At 34.5% G+C, this 16,634-nt stretch overlaps 1 protein-coding gene and 1 pseudogene across 1 annotated transcript in view; both read right to left on the reverse strand.

Annotated features, from left to right (window-relative positions):
* The window catches only part of LOC120225636 (connector enhancer of kinase suppressor of ras 2-like), a gene marked incomplete at its 3' end in the record, with an annotated part of 82,634 nt that overhangs the window by 46,873 nt on the left and 19,127 nt on the right, over positions 1 to 16,634 (reverse strand). The gene's annotated exons all lie outside the window — the stretch shown is intronic.
* On the reverse strand, positions 10,130 to 10,722 carry LOC120225637 (annotated as a pseudogene).

The following is a 16,634-nucleotide window of genomic DNA, read 5'->3' on the forward strand; positions in this document are numbered from 1 at the left end:
AAGAGCTATTTCCTGCACTGTTTTGCAAATGTTATAAATATAAAAAGTAAAACTGTAATAAGCTCTATAAATTATCCAAGCGAAAGATATAAAAATATTGGTAGGTATTTCTAAGTACATAAGATTAATATTATCTATTTTAATTTTACAGTTGAATCAAAACTGCTCCTTTCTCAAAGGCAATAGTTCACTATTCATAACTTTTAACAGCAGACTACTGAATTGAAGGCATTTTTCCAGAAATGGAAATTTTTTTGAAGGAACCTAGAGTGAATAAGAATTTCATATTTGAATAAAAAACCATGAAATATACTAAAATATATAACAATGCCAGAAAACCTACAATTACTTTTTATTGTCAGCAGCCTACTAGGAAACATGTTCTCTTTAGTTACAGCATCAGATTAAAATTCATTTAGGAAGAGTGTGATTCATTCAATAATGATAAAGACAACTTTAAATTCCTGTGAAAATTTTGGACACCTCTAGTTATGAACAAATCACGCTGATCCTAATCTCCCAGATCTAAGCCCCCCCACCAAAAAAAGGTAGAGAATTCAAAATGGAACCTTGATTTTTATTCAAAACTGAGTCATGTCATCCCAGCAAAGCATTATATAGAAAAAGAGCTGATTTCACTACTTTTCATAGCAATCTTAAACTTCATCAAAAAGGAGGAAAACCAACCAACCAAAATTATTTCTGCTTGAATAGGAGGGGCATATACTTGGTGACATCTTTTAAGAATGGTGAAAAAAAGAAACTAAAAATGATAAAAGCCTACCATAGGAAACAGAATAGAACTAATCTGGAGAAATTGGCCCTCTCTGTAGCGAAATATGGTTTATATTGCAAGTTTATCACAACTACCCCAATGCTTTACTATGACATCTTTTCTCCAACACATACAGTGTATTCCAGCCTTGAGTTTAACTAGTTCGAACTTAGGCAGATAATAACACCTAAATATTGGTGCTAAATTAGGGGCATTTCTTCTGAAATAAGATTTATTTGTTTATCATACATTTCAACCTTCTAATCATTTTTAAGAGTACAATGTTAACCACAGTTTTACTTTGTTTCAAAATATCTTACGGCCCTTAGATTTATTTTAGAAATAATAAAGTTCTAAACCATTTTCCACAACTAAAAGTCTCGGCAGAGTCCGTCAAATGGAAAAAGAGTAGTGTTACTCTATGACTATGACCTAGTAAAGCTACAAAATCAAAAAGGGTTACAATAATGGGCAGAATCAATGACACTTTTCAATTTATGGTTCTTATACAGTATAATTATTAAGAAAAAAAAGGAGGATAATACAGAAAACACTTCACTTTATTTTTTTATTTTTATTTAAAAAATATTTTTTTTTTCACACATATATTCCATTTTTATTGAAGCCCTCTGGCACAAAAATAATTTGAAAAGTTTAATTTAGGCCCCAATTTCTCCACTTATTATTTCATGAGTATGAACAAGTCATCTTTCTCCAGATTTCCATTTTCTCCATTTTACAACTATAAAGACATGTGTTCTGCCTAAGGCCCTACAAACATCCAGCATACCTGGGCTCCTGTATTGACCCCTGGGCTGTTGTTAGCTTAAGAGGAAATTGTGTTCTAGAAAGTACTTGGGAAGTAATTAGGTGCTATACCAATGTACTTGGGGTTGCTTTGCACACATTACTGTGCCTGATGCTTTGATGGATACAAAGAAATCATAACCTAGTAAGGTCTATTGTTTTAATTTTATAAGACATTTAATTTCAGAAGTGTATCTAAGCCATGATTAGAAATTTTTGGCTCATCTGATGATTTTTTTAAAAACTTTATTAAATGCAAGATCGTAATTCTTAATTTTAGATTCTCTATATACTTAAAAAAAACCTTATCACTTGTTTTGAAATAATAAATCAAAATGTAACTAAGTATCATGATAATTGCCCAAATAAGCATTGCAATACAAAGATGTGACACAGCTAGCTTGGACAAATAACTGGCATGTGATAGCTGCAAATAGTAATTTTTTACTCTTCATCTAAATGTTTAAATTCAGACACTATAATATAGGAGAGACAATGTTTAATGTATAAAAGGTCAGGTCGCACAGAAAACAAGACTTTATTTATAATGTGTTGTTTTGATAAGATCAGTGTTTTGGTGGCATACTGTGGCACTGGTTGGTACTCATAAAAAATATTTTTTAGCATTTATTTATTTTTGAGAAAGAGAGACACAGAGCATGAGCAAGGGAGGGGCAGAGAGAGAGGGCGACACAGAACCTGAAGCAGGTTCCAGGTTTTGTGTTGTCAGCAGAGTCTGATGTGGGGCTCAAACTCATGAACTGGGAGACCATAACCTGAGCTAAAGTCAGATGCTTAACCAACTGAGCCACCCAGGGACTCCTCACTTTACTTTTTTAAAAGAATGTCTTAGGGGCACCTCAGTGGCTCAGTTGGTTAAGCGTCCTGCTTCGGCTCAAGTTATGATCTCATGTTCATGGGTTCAAGCCCTGCTTCGGGCTCTGTGCTGACACCTAGCTCAGAGCCTAGAGCCTGTTTCAGATTCTATACCTCCCTCTCTCTGTCTGACCTTCCCTCCCCCCCCCACCGTCTCTCTCTCTCAGAAATAAATTTTAAAAAACATTAAAAAATAAAAGGTCTTACATTAGCAATAACATCAATATTCCTCACATATTTAGAAGCTCTCAAGAAGACTGCTTGTACTTTAAATCACTATTTCTATAAACTGAATGAAAACAACACTGACTCTTTTACGCCTATCTTTTCTTTCTTCCTGCTTTGAAACAAAAAAGTAGAGAGAGTGGTTCAATGGTCTCAACTCTGCCCTTTACTCTTAGAGGCTGGCTTTATGAATTTCCAGAGGAATACAAAAAATAGTTTTCAGAAACTTTCTACGTAATAATGGGGGCACTTAGTTAGGGGCCCTAACGGTTCAATAATTTAAATGTTAATGGTATCATCAATCCATACAAACTGACATCAACTCAAAATAGAATTAAATGTTTTACAGCTAAAATTCTGTTTTTACCATAAAATCTGAAAGCCAGTTATTTGATAAACTAAGCGAAAATATGTATAAATCATCCTCAACATTAATTTGCTTCCTAGAAGATAGGAAGCAAATTCCTTAAGGGTCTGAGGCCATTAATGATTATTTCCTTAAACTTTTCTAAACCAATTGTTAGGATTTATATATGGGATACTTTTTAATTAGAAAACTTATTTATAAATTTAAATTTAACATATAAATTAACCAGATCTTGTCAAATGCAGAGGCACAATTAAAACAATTCAGAATCATACGATCAATATAAAAATGAAACTCAAAAAGAATTGTAAGGAGAATATTCAACACTGAGCAGTGGCCCTAGCCAACACAAAAAGGAAAGAAAAAGAAGAGTTACAGGTAGTACGAGAAAAAAAACTATCAACTATTTAGAAAATTAAAGAAAATCAATTTTATATATATGACTGTCTACTTAGAAAATTCAAGAAAATCAACTGAAAAACTATTAGACTAATCAACAAGCTTATTATAGTGGCAAATATAAGAAGAGTATACAATAACTTTCCTAACCCACAGCAAAATCAATTAGAAAATGTAATGAAAAAATTTCCATTGACAATAGAAATAAAAATAACAAGCTACCTGAGAATAAACTTAAAAAGAAATGTAGAAGACATTTTCTAAGTTTATTTATTTATTTTGAGAGAGAGAAAGAGAGAGAGAGAACGGGCAAGGGAGAGGCAGTGGAGGAGGGGACAGAGGACCAGAAGCAGGCTCTATGCTGAGAGCAGAAAGCCTGACAGATAACAAGGCTTGAATTGTGAGATAGATGATGACCTGAGCCAAAGTGGACACTTAACTGACTGAGCCACCCAAGCACAGCAGGAGACATTTATTTTTCTAAAAAGCTATCAAATTTCACTGAAGGCTATAAAAGAAGATTCAAGTAAAAAGAGGACACGTACATTCCTGGATGTGAAGACTCAATAGCGAATGAGGTGCGAATTTTCCCCAAATTAACCAAAATATGCTGTTGGGGAGAAGGCTTGCCAATCAGACAGCAAATGTTCTATAAACAATCATTAATTGCACTGAAAGAAAACAACTAAATGAAACAAAAGGAGAACCCATAACAGACCTATGCATGTGAATTTTAGTTTACATGACTGAGGCTTATCATTTTAATTCTTTATAAAGTTGGCATTAAGTAAGTGGGAGGAAAAGAGAGACGTTTACTCTATCCAGCAAATTGTTGTTAGAACAAAGGGCTATTTGGTAAAAATATAAAGCCAGACCCTCTACTTCATGTATTGTATTTTTTAAATTATTTTTCATAGTGAAAAGCTACATTAAGGTTTAAAAAACTGAATGTAGTGGAACAAAATATAGAAAAAGATTTAAAAAGAGTGGAATAGAAAAGGTCTTCCTTAACAAGATACAACACGGAGTTGCTGTAAGAAGGGGAAAATAATGACAGATATAGCTACCTTAAAATTTAGTATTTTTCTGATAAAAGATACTTAGGGGACTTTTTCAACTACACACATGAGCCCTAGCTTCAGACAAAGATCTCATCTTCCCTTTCTCCCTTTACTCCTGTAAGAAGCTAAGCTTTAGTGAGTCACTGTTTCTTTGAGAACTGTGTTGCATGTTGCATTTGGATCCCAGAATCAGTATTTTTTTTATCTTTCAAAGCCGACTCTGTGAAAGTTTAGTGATTAAGTGCACTGATTCTTTAATTAAGCTAATCGTGCAATTAGTTGACTTTACGTACATATTGCTATGTTTCTATTTATGAATATAGAAGTTACCAAGAAGGAACCTACTTGGGGAGTGCCTGGTTGGCTTAGTTGGTGGAGCAAGTGACTCTTAATCTCAGGGTTGTGAGTTTGAGCCCCACATTAGGTAGAGAGAATACTTAAAAAAATAAAGTCTTAAAGAGAAAGAAAGACCCTATGTAGAATCATATGTTACATAATGCTATTTTCTAGAGGCAGTTAAAATGTGTATCACAGTTTAACCTTTGTTATAACAAGTAGCATGTGATTTAAGTAAAATATAGCAGCTATATAAAGAATGGAAAGTCATATACTGGAGTCAATATAATGATCCTTATTTAGGATATGATTCTACATTTAATTTTAGATACTTAATAAGACCAGCTATGGGACTACATATACCATTTTTGTATTTCTAGAAAAGAACTTAGCTCACAAAAGACACTTAACACATATTTGCATAATGAATATCTCTTTTGCTTTAGTTTAAAATTCAACACAGATTTCAAGTAAATTTTAACTAAGATTTACTCCTTCTAAAACCTGTATGTACTGAACAATCACCAGTTAACTACTTTCTTTCTATAATTCAACTTCACCCTCAGCCATAGTCACAGAATTTAACATACATTCCCTGTCTCATCATCATGAAACCTGAGTTCTGAGTTGCCTTTGATATTTTATGTCATTAGAAAAGTTGACACTAAAGTTCATGTAAAAACAACAACAACAACAACAACAACAACTGAGGGTAGAATTGCTAATATATACAAACCTATACTGGTCATTGGGAGTGAGTCTAATTTTAAATTAGTATCAGTGTGAACTCACAGTTTGGGTAGTGATGTTTAAAAAAATAAAATACATATACTGGGTTATAAGATTCAGAATACTGAAAGAGAACAGATTTTCACTATGTCTGTTACCTGCCAAAGATGACATCTGCAAAATAAGGGGGAAAACATCCGATTTTAAAAGAAAATTTTCCTAATGCATGGAAATTTTCATTAAAAATGTAGACTGAGGTAAAATCTTGATCTTTTTCTAGTACTTTTGTGCTTTCATTTTTTACATTTAGATTCTTAATTCATTTCGAAGTTATTAATGTGTATGGTATGAGGTATGAAGCTACTTTTACCTTTAACATATAGTAAATTTCTATATATGTTGGGGTCTAGTTTAGGTTTTCCATTCTATTCCACTGGTATATTTGTTTATTCGTGTGGCAGCACCAAGCTGTTCCTATTATAGGAGCTTTTTAATGTTTTAATGTTTGGTAAAACTAATCCCCTTAAAGTTTTTCTTTTTCAGTGTTCTCCTACCTCTTCTTTTTCTTTATAGGTTCAATGATTGATATACTCAGTCATGATCTTAAGGATTCTACAGATTAATTTAAGAATTATGTCCTACGGGTGCCTGTATGGTTCAGTCGATTAAGTGTCAGACTTTGGCTCAGGTCATGATCACATGGTTCATGTGTTCAAGTCCCACATTGGGCTCTGTGCTGACAGCTCAGACTCTGCAGCCTGCTTCTGATTCTGTGTCTCCCTTTCTCTTTGCCCCTCCCTCACTCACACTCTGTCTCTCTCAAAAACAAACATTTAAAAAAAAAAGAATTATGTCCTAAACATAGACATAAACTAAACATAAACTAAGCACAAAAATTACATTAAATTGTTAAACACATATGAAAATCCCACTGTCTACTATATTAGCATGATCTTCTATTACTTAAGAGCTAACTGTCAACTATTTTCATGTCCTGGGATACCAAAAAGCATATTTTTATTTGTAAAATATACAGTATAATCTATGTGTTTTCTATTAAAATTTCAGATTAGTTGCTAGGTTAAAAATGGAAAATTATGCCAACATTGTTGTCTTTAAAAATATTAAATCTGTTAAGTATCATAGGAATCAAATACAGCCTTTGGCACAAGCATTTACCTACTTTAAGTATGAACATTCGCAAAATCATTCTAAAATATAAATGATGTATTCTTATTTTCCCAATTTTACTGGATAAATGAAACCAATAATTTTATGAAATTTCCTTTACTTAGCCAAAGACAACCAAGTTGTGCAGGTTGTACAGTGCAAAATCTGTACAACCACATACAGCATAGTAAAAAGCTACACAACTGAAAGCAGCAGCCATGTTTTTTGCCCTTTTCTGTTATCAGAGTAAAAAAAGCACTTCTTCAAATGCAGCAGTGTGTCAGAGATAGCATCCGATTCCACATGTAAAGGACTTAGTCTCACAAGACCACTCTCTACTTGAGAGGCTAACTGCAAACCCAGTTTGTTGTTACCTGTGCTTCTGGCTGAGCAGTTACAAATTGAATGTTCCAAAAATCCCCTCCAAATCAGGATGCTAATCCCAAATTTAGGTTGTTATTTCTACTTCTGATCAACTGTCTATAAATAGGAAATTCCCACAACCCCTATGATCCTTGGGTTTAATTTTTTTTTTTTTTTAAATTTTCTTAATGATTTATTTATTTCTGAGAGAGAGAGGCAGCGTGAGCAGGGGAGGGTTCAGAGAGAGAGGGAGACACAGAATCTGAATCAGGCTCCAGGCTCTGAGCTGTCAGCACAGAGCCCGACGCGGGGCTCGAACTCACAAACTGTGAGATCATGACCTGAGCTCAAGTCGGACGCTTAACCGACTGAGCCACCCAGGCGCCCCAGCTTGGGTTTAATTTTCTAGAGTGTTTCACAGAACTGTGGAAACATTTTACTTACTAGATTACTGCTTTATTACAACTCGGGAAAAGTTAGATGGAAGAAATGCCTAGGACAGAGTATGGGGAAAGGACAGGGAGCTTCCTTCTGGTCTCTCAGCTGGCCACTTTACCCAAATTTCCATGCATTTAAAACCCCCCAAAAGTTCTCCAAACCCTGTCCTTTCAGATTTTTATGGAAGCTTCATGACATAGGTGGGGTTGACTAAAACACTGGCCACTGTTGGTTGAACTCCATCTCAAATCCTCTCTTCTTTTCTTCCCAAAAGTTGGTGGGTGGTTCTGAAAGTTCCAACCCTCCAATCACATGGTTGACTCCACTAGCAACCAGGCCCCATTCTTAGGTGTGGACCAAGTCACACCTTTAACATAGTCAGCTCATTAACATACAAGACACCTTTAACACTCTCATGGCTTAGGAAATTACAAGGGTTTTAGGAGCTCTGGTACTAAAATGAAGGAAGACCAAATACATATTTCGAACTGGAACACACTTCCTGAACTCACAAGTGATTTGTCTGGCTTTGAAAAAAAGTCAAAATGAATGATCTCTGAGTCAGATCTTAGGAGCTCATACCATCACCATTTCGGTTAAATGTTTACAGTTAGATAAATACCAGTAAACAGGAACATATATTATTTCCAGTTTTAAAACCCTATGTTTCTGACCATACACACAGAACCACAAAAGGTTACTATCTACTTTTACAAGTTTCAGCTATTCTAAAACTAACCTTTTAGTGGACTGTCCGGCCTTCTGACTTTTTCCTGATCATTTAATGCAGTTTTCTAAACTTATTCATTCTAATACTATTAGTATTGATAACATCCAGGCTTGTAATGGAATTCCTAATTTAACAAATCACTGTTCAGAAAAGATACATCTCGTCCAAAAGGAACAAGCTTTGAAACAGGTATGTTTCAATTCCAGGGTGTTCTTAAAAAGCAGAACTAAAAGATTTAAAAACTTATTTGCATACTCGTACTACTGCAAAATACTTGTAAACAGAACTAAGGAAGAAAGGAATGATAAAATATATATTAGCTTAAAAATGTTTCTTTCATCTACCTTTTCTTTTCATAATGAATTTTCCAAATTTAGGTATCTGCCCAAAATTAATTAAGAAAATGTATTCATTTAAAAATGATGTTTACTGGGGCGCCTGGGTGGCTTAGTCGGTTAAGCGTCCGACTTTCGCTTAGGTCATGATCTCGCGGTTCGTGGGTTCGAGCCCCGCGTTGGGCTCTGTGCTGACTGCCAGCTCAGAGCCTGGAGCCTGTTTCAGAGTCTGTGACTCCCTCTCTCTCTGACCCAACCCTGCTCACGCTGTCTCTCTCTCCCCTAGAAATAAATAAAATATTAAAAAAAAAAAAAAAAATGATGTTTACTGGAGTGCCTGGGCAGCTCAGTAAGTTTAAGTGTCCAACTTTGGCTCAGTTCATGATCTTACGGTTCATGAGTTTGAGCCCCATGTTGGGTATAGAGATTACTTAAATAAAACTTAAAAAATAAAAATGGTGTCTTCTTTATATACTTTGATCTGGCTTTTCATTCAGGCAACAAACTTTGAACTTTTAGTTCATTGAAGAAAAGCTTTCAATAAAATGTTTAACCTATGCAAACATATAAAGGGAAATCTGTGCTCTTGAAATTTAAAACAAAGTATCATTTTTATATCATTTTTTAAATTATTTTTAAAAATTATTTTTTAATGTTTACTTATTTTTCAGAGACAGAGAGAGACAGAGTGCAAGTGAGTGAGGGGCAGAGAAAGAGGGAGACACAGAATCCAAAGCAGGCTCTAGGCTCCGAACTGTCCGCATGGAGCCCAACATGGGGCTTGATCCCACAAACCATAAGATCATGACCTGAGCTGAAATCGGATGCTTAACTGACTGAGCCACCCAGGGGCCCCTCTTAGATCATTCTTTTAAATGTTTATGTATTTTTGAGAGACAGAGAGAAAGTACAAGGGGGAGGGAGACACAAAATCTGAAGCAGGGTCCAGGTTCAGAGCTGTTAGTACAGAGCCCCAAGCAGGGCTCAAACCCACATTTGAAATCATGACCTGAGCCGAAGTCAGATGCTCAACCACCAAAGCCTGTTTCTTAGATCTTAAAAACAGAGGAAGAGGAGAAAAAAAAAATTCCTGGCCCTGTCCGAAAATTTACATAAGAAGCTTAAGTTTAATACTCATTATCTTCGATTGGGTTATAATAGCTGGGTTGATTTCATTAATTCCTTTGTTCATTTGACACATATTTATTACACAGATATGCTAGATACTATTTTTTTAACTTAGAATTTTAATTATGTACATAAATAGCAACATGAAAATCAGGAGCTCTAAGGCTGGACATTATCTCCAGGTGAAAAGATTTCCAATTCGTCCACTTGGAGTGTGGTATCACCCAAGATCACAAAGAAGCCTAGTATAGTTTTTCCTGAAGAAGGAAGCCAATTCACTACATTCAGTACTGACTTCTCCACCATTTTTTCTGTAGAAATACTGATTTGCTGCATGGAGTTTCCAATGTTTACCTATAACTGATTAAAATGGGCAGAGAATTGAGTAGTCTACTTATTCCCAGATGAATTCGTCACATTTCCTGGCTTTTGAAAGTTCTCCTTCCACAAATCTTCTACGACTATGTATCCTCGTAAACCCCAGTCATATAATTTCTCCCCACTGACCTGGACAAATACGATGGCTTGTTGTAGATAATAGAGGCAGCTAACCCCAGGAACCCAGGTGGATACACCAGCTTCGTTATTTTTGAACCTCTAGCCAAAAGAAGTCCGAGAATGCCAGCAAAACCAATAACACCAAGTCTCAGAAAAAATCCAGGAGGTACATTTTGGAGATATTCATAGCCGTTTAACCCCCATTGAACCAAGCTCTGCACCTTGGGTTTAGTTTGTGAGTACATTTCCTGACACCAACTTGTGTATGGCTCGCAGTAATGTCGGATATGTGAGATGCTTTCTTCAAGTTGGGTCCTTGGCTCCTCTACGTCTTTAGATGGACTCTTGGGAAGAGAGGAGAGTGAAAGCTCATTAGCCTTCATGGAAGTTTTGTGAGGTGAATCTTTTTTAGGTGATGCATAGACTTTGAAGGTGAGCAGACTCAGGCTGGCTAGCCCTACGGACCTCTGAATCACCTTGAACATGTTGCTGGTAGGGGTGCTAGATACTATTCTTAAAGTCTTTTAAAACTCAGATGATGATAAGTCTCAACAAAATATTTCCTATAGCTAAATCAAAATATGTAGAGTTCTCCATTTCAGAAGTATGGCTTTTTAAATGATTAGAGCAGGGTTATCCAATATATCATGGCATAAGCCGCAAAATGAGAAATTTTTGTATTGGTCATGCTGATTTGGTGGTCCATTCCTTGAAGAGTCTTGATTCTGACTCCAATATAAAAGTGCTTATGGAATCTTTAGGTCTATAGTAATATTTTATTTTTCTCTAGTTTCATTATGTAATTTCAATGAAGTTCAATTGGAGTGGCTCAAAAAAAAAACCTCTTTACATTCATCATTAATACAGTAATTGTAGGCCAGGGGCATGACACCTGGCAGTAACAATAACAACTAGTACTTTTCAGTTCCTACTATGATCTTTGCATACATCATCAGGCCAACTACAACCCTCTTTTATAGGTGTTATTGGTGGTGGTAATAATAATAGCCAGTGTTTATTTAGAATTTACTAAGTACCAATGACTGAGGTATGGCTTTTACATAGATCACTTTATTTAAACTTCAAGGCTCTTTAAGAGGTAGGTGCTATTATTTACTCCTTTTACAAATGAGGGGCACCTGGGTAGCTCACTCACTCCTGAGTTTGGCTCAGGTCATGATCTTGTGGTTCATGGGATCAAGCCCCATGTCTGCCTTGTCAGCATCTGTGCTGTCAGCACACAGCCTGCTTGGGATGCTCCGTCTCCTTCCCTCTCTGCTCCTTCCCCATTCATGCACGCATGCTCGTTCGCTCGCTCTCTCTCTCTCTCAACAAACTTTAAAAAAAGGAGAAAACTGAAGCTTAAGAGGTTATTATGTGTCCAAACTCATACAATAAGTAAGCAGCAAAGCTGAAATTTAAAGCTAGGTTTAGATGGCCTGATATCCAAGTGTGTATTTGGATTCAAAGCCCGTATTTTCCCCACTGTAATTTAGTGACTACCAGAGTGGTTTCTGTAAAAGAATGAGGTGGTTAGTGATATAACTGTCATGGTGCTCAGGCCTGACAGGAGTTCAAATTAATGTGATTAAACAATATAAAATTTCTTACAAATTCAGAATTAGAATAGGCACATTCTGATCACCTAAAGAAAAGAATAACTGCACTATCCTTTTTTTTTTTTTTTTTTTTTTTTAAGTAAACTCTACACCCAAAGTAAATCTCAAACTCACAACCCTGAGATCAAGAGTTGCATGCTCCACTGACTAAGCCAGCCAGGTGCCCCTACCAACTATCAAAAGGTTTTGTAGGCTCCAATGTGTAGGGCAACTTTTAAAACTACCTAATAATGGGGGTGCCTGGGTGGCTTAGGTGGTTGAGTGTCTGACTTCAGCTCAGGTCATGATCTTGCAGTTCCTAAACATACAGAAATAGGTCTATTATAATTAGTAGAGTACATGCTTCAAGTACAACTATAAAGATAGAGATGGAAAATGTCTCTAAAATAAATTTCCTTTCATTTAAAGGATATATAATTAACTTTCATAAACAAAAATATAAGGTATAACTTGAAGATATACCTTAAAAAAAAGCCATTCCTGGCTAACATTAACACAGGAAACAACAGATGTTGGCGAGGATTCGGAGAAAGAGGATTTTTTTGCACTGCTGGTGCAGTCACTCTGGAAAATAGTATTAAGGTTCCTCAAAAAATTAAAAATAGAACTACCCTATGACACAGCAATTGCACTACTAGGTATTTATCCAAAGGATACAAGTATGCTATTATATATACACACAATGGGGTATTACTTGGCAATCAAGAAGAATAAAATCTTGCCTTTGCAACTACGTGGATGGAACTAGAGGGTATTATGCTAAATGAAATAAGTCGGTGGAGGTAGACAGTTTCTGTGATTCAAAATTTTATTGGTATTTATTAGGCAGTAACTAAGTTTTCTAATATTGTATTACTATTCTTCATACTTGTATAAGTAGAAGTCCAGCAATTATCTAGGCTACATTAACAGTCTAGATATAAAATATAAAAAAATATTAAGAGTCACAATGCAGTTTTATCTAGGTTATCAAGACTGGTAAAAAAAAAACCCTAGAAAATGAAAAATTAAAAAAATAAGACTGGTTAAAACATTAAAAAATATAAAAACAAGACTCAATTCTTTAGCTCTTTACTGTACAAGGTACTTTAGTTTTACCATATCATATAAATTTAGCTAAGTTAAAACACAATTACAAATTTTTCCAACAAATATACCTGAATTAAGAATTCAAATCTACTGCTTCAAAGTAAGCTATAGGCTTCTGTTTCTATACTCCTTAACATTAATTTTTTTCTGGGAATCAGACTTTTGAGAAACTTTTCAGTTAAACCATGTGCCAGTTTGCCATTTGTCATGGAACATGAAGAGCCCAGGTGGCTGCCAATGAAGCAAACTTTTCCTACTGGCCCCAGAAGTATGACTCAGTGCTTGTCCTGAGGTGACCACACTTCTTATAGTGGCAAGAAAAGTATTATTACTCCATCTTTGACAGCAGCTATGAGAAAAGTACATAATACTACAGTTCATTCTCAAGTGATTAAGTTACATAATTTTGCCTTTCTTAAAGGAGAGAAATCTCAAAAAATACCTAAAAAATAACATGTAAAAGAAAGTAATTCCTGAAGGATAGCAAATGCCATTAGAAAGAAATTTACACTAAAAAAAAAGAAATTTACAATAGAAAACATACAATGGTATTTCAGTAGTGAAAGGAAAAGTACTTTCCATTTTTATCTAGTTATTGAATACCTGACAGCACACATAATATAAAAGACCTACACACATATTAAACTTGGAAAAATCCATTAAACTGTTTTTTTTAAAAATCCATTAATATGTTTGCTTCCATTTTGTTAAATACTTTCATTTAGTCACTTCTCCCTATTTGACATCCATATATTTATTAAAAAATAATTACCAGAAATCTCACTATGGTCATGTAATTTACATACCATATCAAATCACTCATAAATGCTTATGTCACACTGCTGTACTCTAGATTTTATTTTTTAAAAATATCTCAAAAAATTTTTTTAACATTTATTCATTTTTGAGAGACAGAGACAGAACATGCGCAGGGGAGGGGCAGAGAGAGAGGGAGAAACAGAATCCAAAGCAGCCTCCAGGCTCTGAGCTGTCAGCACAGAGCCAGATGTGGGGCTTGAACTCATGAACCCAGAGATCATGACCTGAGCAGAAGTCAAACGTTTAACTGACTGAGCCACCCAGATGGCCCCTACTCTAGATTTTAAATAAACAAATATTTGTTGAAATCAGAGATTCCAATTGTTAAGATTTTAAGTATGAAACACAGGGATGTTGGAAAGGAACAAGAACAGCGTCAATGACATAATATATAGAGGAAGAAAGCAATATTTAAAATAGTGCAAAGGAGGATATCACAGTAAGCAAGCTCTATGAATAAATATTAAAATAATTCAATGGCTTTGATCTTTCAAACCTATATATATATTTTTTGATACATCAAGGATAGCTATTTGTACTTGGTGAGGACCAAGTTATTCTAATACATTAATCCCAGTAGTGTGAATAAGGTTACATAAATAATAAAGACACTTAAAAAACAGAAGGTCAAAAATCATTCCACACTGAGAATTTTAGGTACATGTATATTATTCATAATTAAAATATCAAATTATTAAAATAAGTGAATCATAATAGGTTATTCAACATAACAAACCACTTATTCAACTTTAAACAGACCACAAAATCTACTGTGTGTTCGGATTTGGGTTTAAATCTGTTGCCCTGGACTACACTACCAATCTGCAAAGCTTCAGAAAATGAGATTTAGAAGACCATAAGAAGAAGTTTATTCAGGAGTTCATAGCATTTTAACTCACTGTACATGGGGTAGGGCATTCTCAAAATCTTACATTTGTTTAAAAAAAAATGAAATCTAAACCAAACATTCTTAATGGGAGGATTATTCTGTGAAGTAGACATGTTGCATGTGTTAATCAAGACATTCTCTAGCTTTGACACCAGTCATCAAAATAACTCATTCTCTATTGTTCTGAACAGAGTGTCCTTATAAACAATGAAAAGATCTACGCAACATACTATTCCTGAGCTTTCCTACATTGAGTTCTTTGTCATACTAATTTTGCTACTAGAAAGATATGTGAATTTAGACGAGTTCTTTGACCTCTCCGAGCTCACTTGCTTTCATGTTATATGACGACCACACAGGACCAAGAGATTTCTAAAAGTTCTTTCTGGTTTTAACTTTCTATCAATTCATCTCACGAAAACAGGAGTGTCAGTGTGTAGAGAAACTAAGCTTTTTTTTTTCATAAAAAATGTTATAAACTGTTTTAACTAATGATGTGTTTCAATAACACACAAGAACTGTAATTTAAGTTTGTGTTTCAAATTTGCCTATTAGGTATAATTAAAACCATATATATTTAAAGGTCCATAAAAAAGCTATAAATTTTGCTAAGAGTTTAAGGGAAATACTTATTCTACATTCATAATACAAATCTGTACGATGCATCTACACATATCTAAAATTAACTGAGAGCACTATTGTATTACACAATGATTTTATAAGTATGATTTTTTTGAAGTTTATTTATTTACTTTGAGGGAGAGAGAAAACATGAGCAGGGGAGGGGCAGAGAAAGAGGGAGAAAGAAGAGAATCCCAAGCAGGCTCTGCACTAACAGTTCAATCTGGGGCTTGAACTCATGAACCATGAGATGATGACCTGAGCCGATGTTGGATTCTCAACTAGCTGGGCCACCCAGGAACCCTACAAGTATGATTTAAAAATGAACATCAAGAACAAAATGTATTGTTTTTTTTTGCAGATTCTTTACAACTTACATTTACCACTCTATGCTTTCCTTGGTCTTGTGAGTGCATTTACAATTCATATTTTTATTTTTATATAGTAGGACTTTAGAGCCAACTGATTTTTTAAAAATATTATCAAGGGAAGGCAAAGAAAGACTTATTCAAGTCGTAGAAGGTATTTGCTCAATGACCTACTCGCTAATTTGCAACAGTTATAGTTTTTGTTAATGAAAGAGTATAGAAAAAGGGGAAAAGAAGGAAAAAGGAGAGATATTGGTAACTTAGTATTTTAGGAATTTGACCACCAAAATTTGTAAAGGTAATCTGGCACTGGTGGCCTAAACTTGGGAGACTCAGGTCCACCTGAAACATCAAAAACACACATTCTGCTTTTGTTGCATATCAAGTCTTTATATAAAGCACATATAGTTCTGTGCCTGGTATTGAACTTATGGGATAAAATAAAATTATGCCTTCTAAAAATTCAGAAGGTCTAAGTAAGATAATTAAAATGGATATAAAACACTAAGAAGGCTCATCACTCATTGCTTCTAAAACAAATATGAGAATAAATTAAAAATTTAGAACCACAGAAACTTAAGAGTTTTAAAGGAGACTATATCACCCAACTTTCTTTTATAGTAAAGAAAACCAGAAATTCAAATTATTTTCTCTAGATAACTCTGATAGAAGCAGAGCTGTCTCATGATATCATTTTTATGACACTCATTTAGTTAAAAACTTACATGGTTTTTAAAAGTCAGTTATAGATAGCTGAAGTCCAACTGAAAAAAATCTTGAATGAAAGAAAAAATCTGGCATATTGTTGACCCATCATTCAGAAACATATCAATATCAAAAGGATGGAAGAAGAAGCAATAACAACAAAATCACAGTGAAAGATATTTCTCAAAAGCTTTAAAGTCAAATACTGTTAAACTGTTATTCTCATTAAAAGGAGACTCTTAATTTCTATATTTTAGAAATTCCTTTAAACCAAATTTTATGTGTGA

The sequence above is a fragment of the Hyaena hyaena genome, unplaced genomic scaffold (assembly GCF_003009895.1).
Source record: "Hyaena hyaena isolate Hyena2069 unplaced genomic scaffold, ASM300989v1 scaffold_1461, whole genome shotgun sequence".
Lineage (NCBI taxonomy): Eukaryota > Metazoa > Chordata > Mammalia > Carnivora > Hyaenidae > Hyaena > Hyaena hyaena.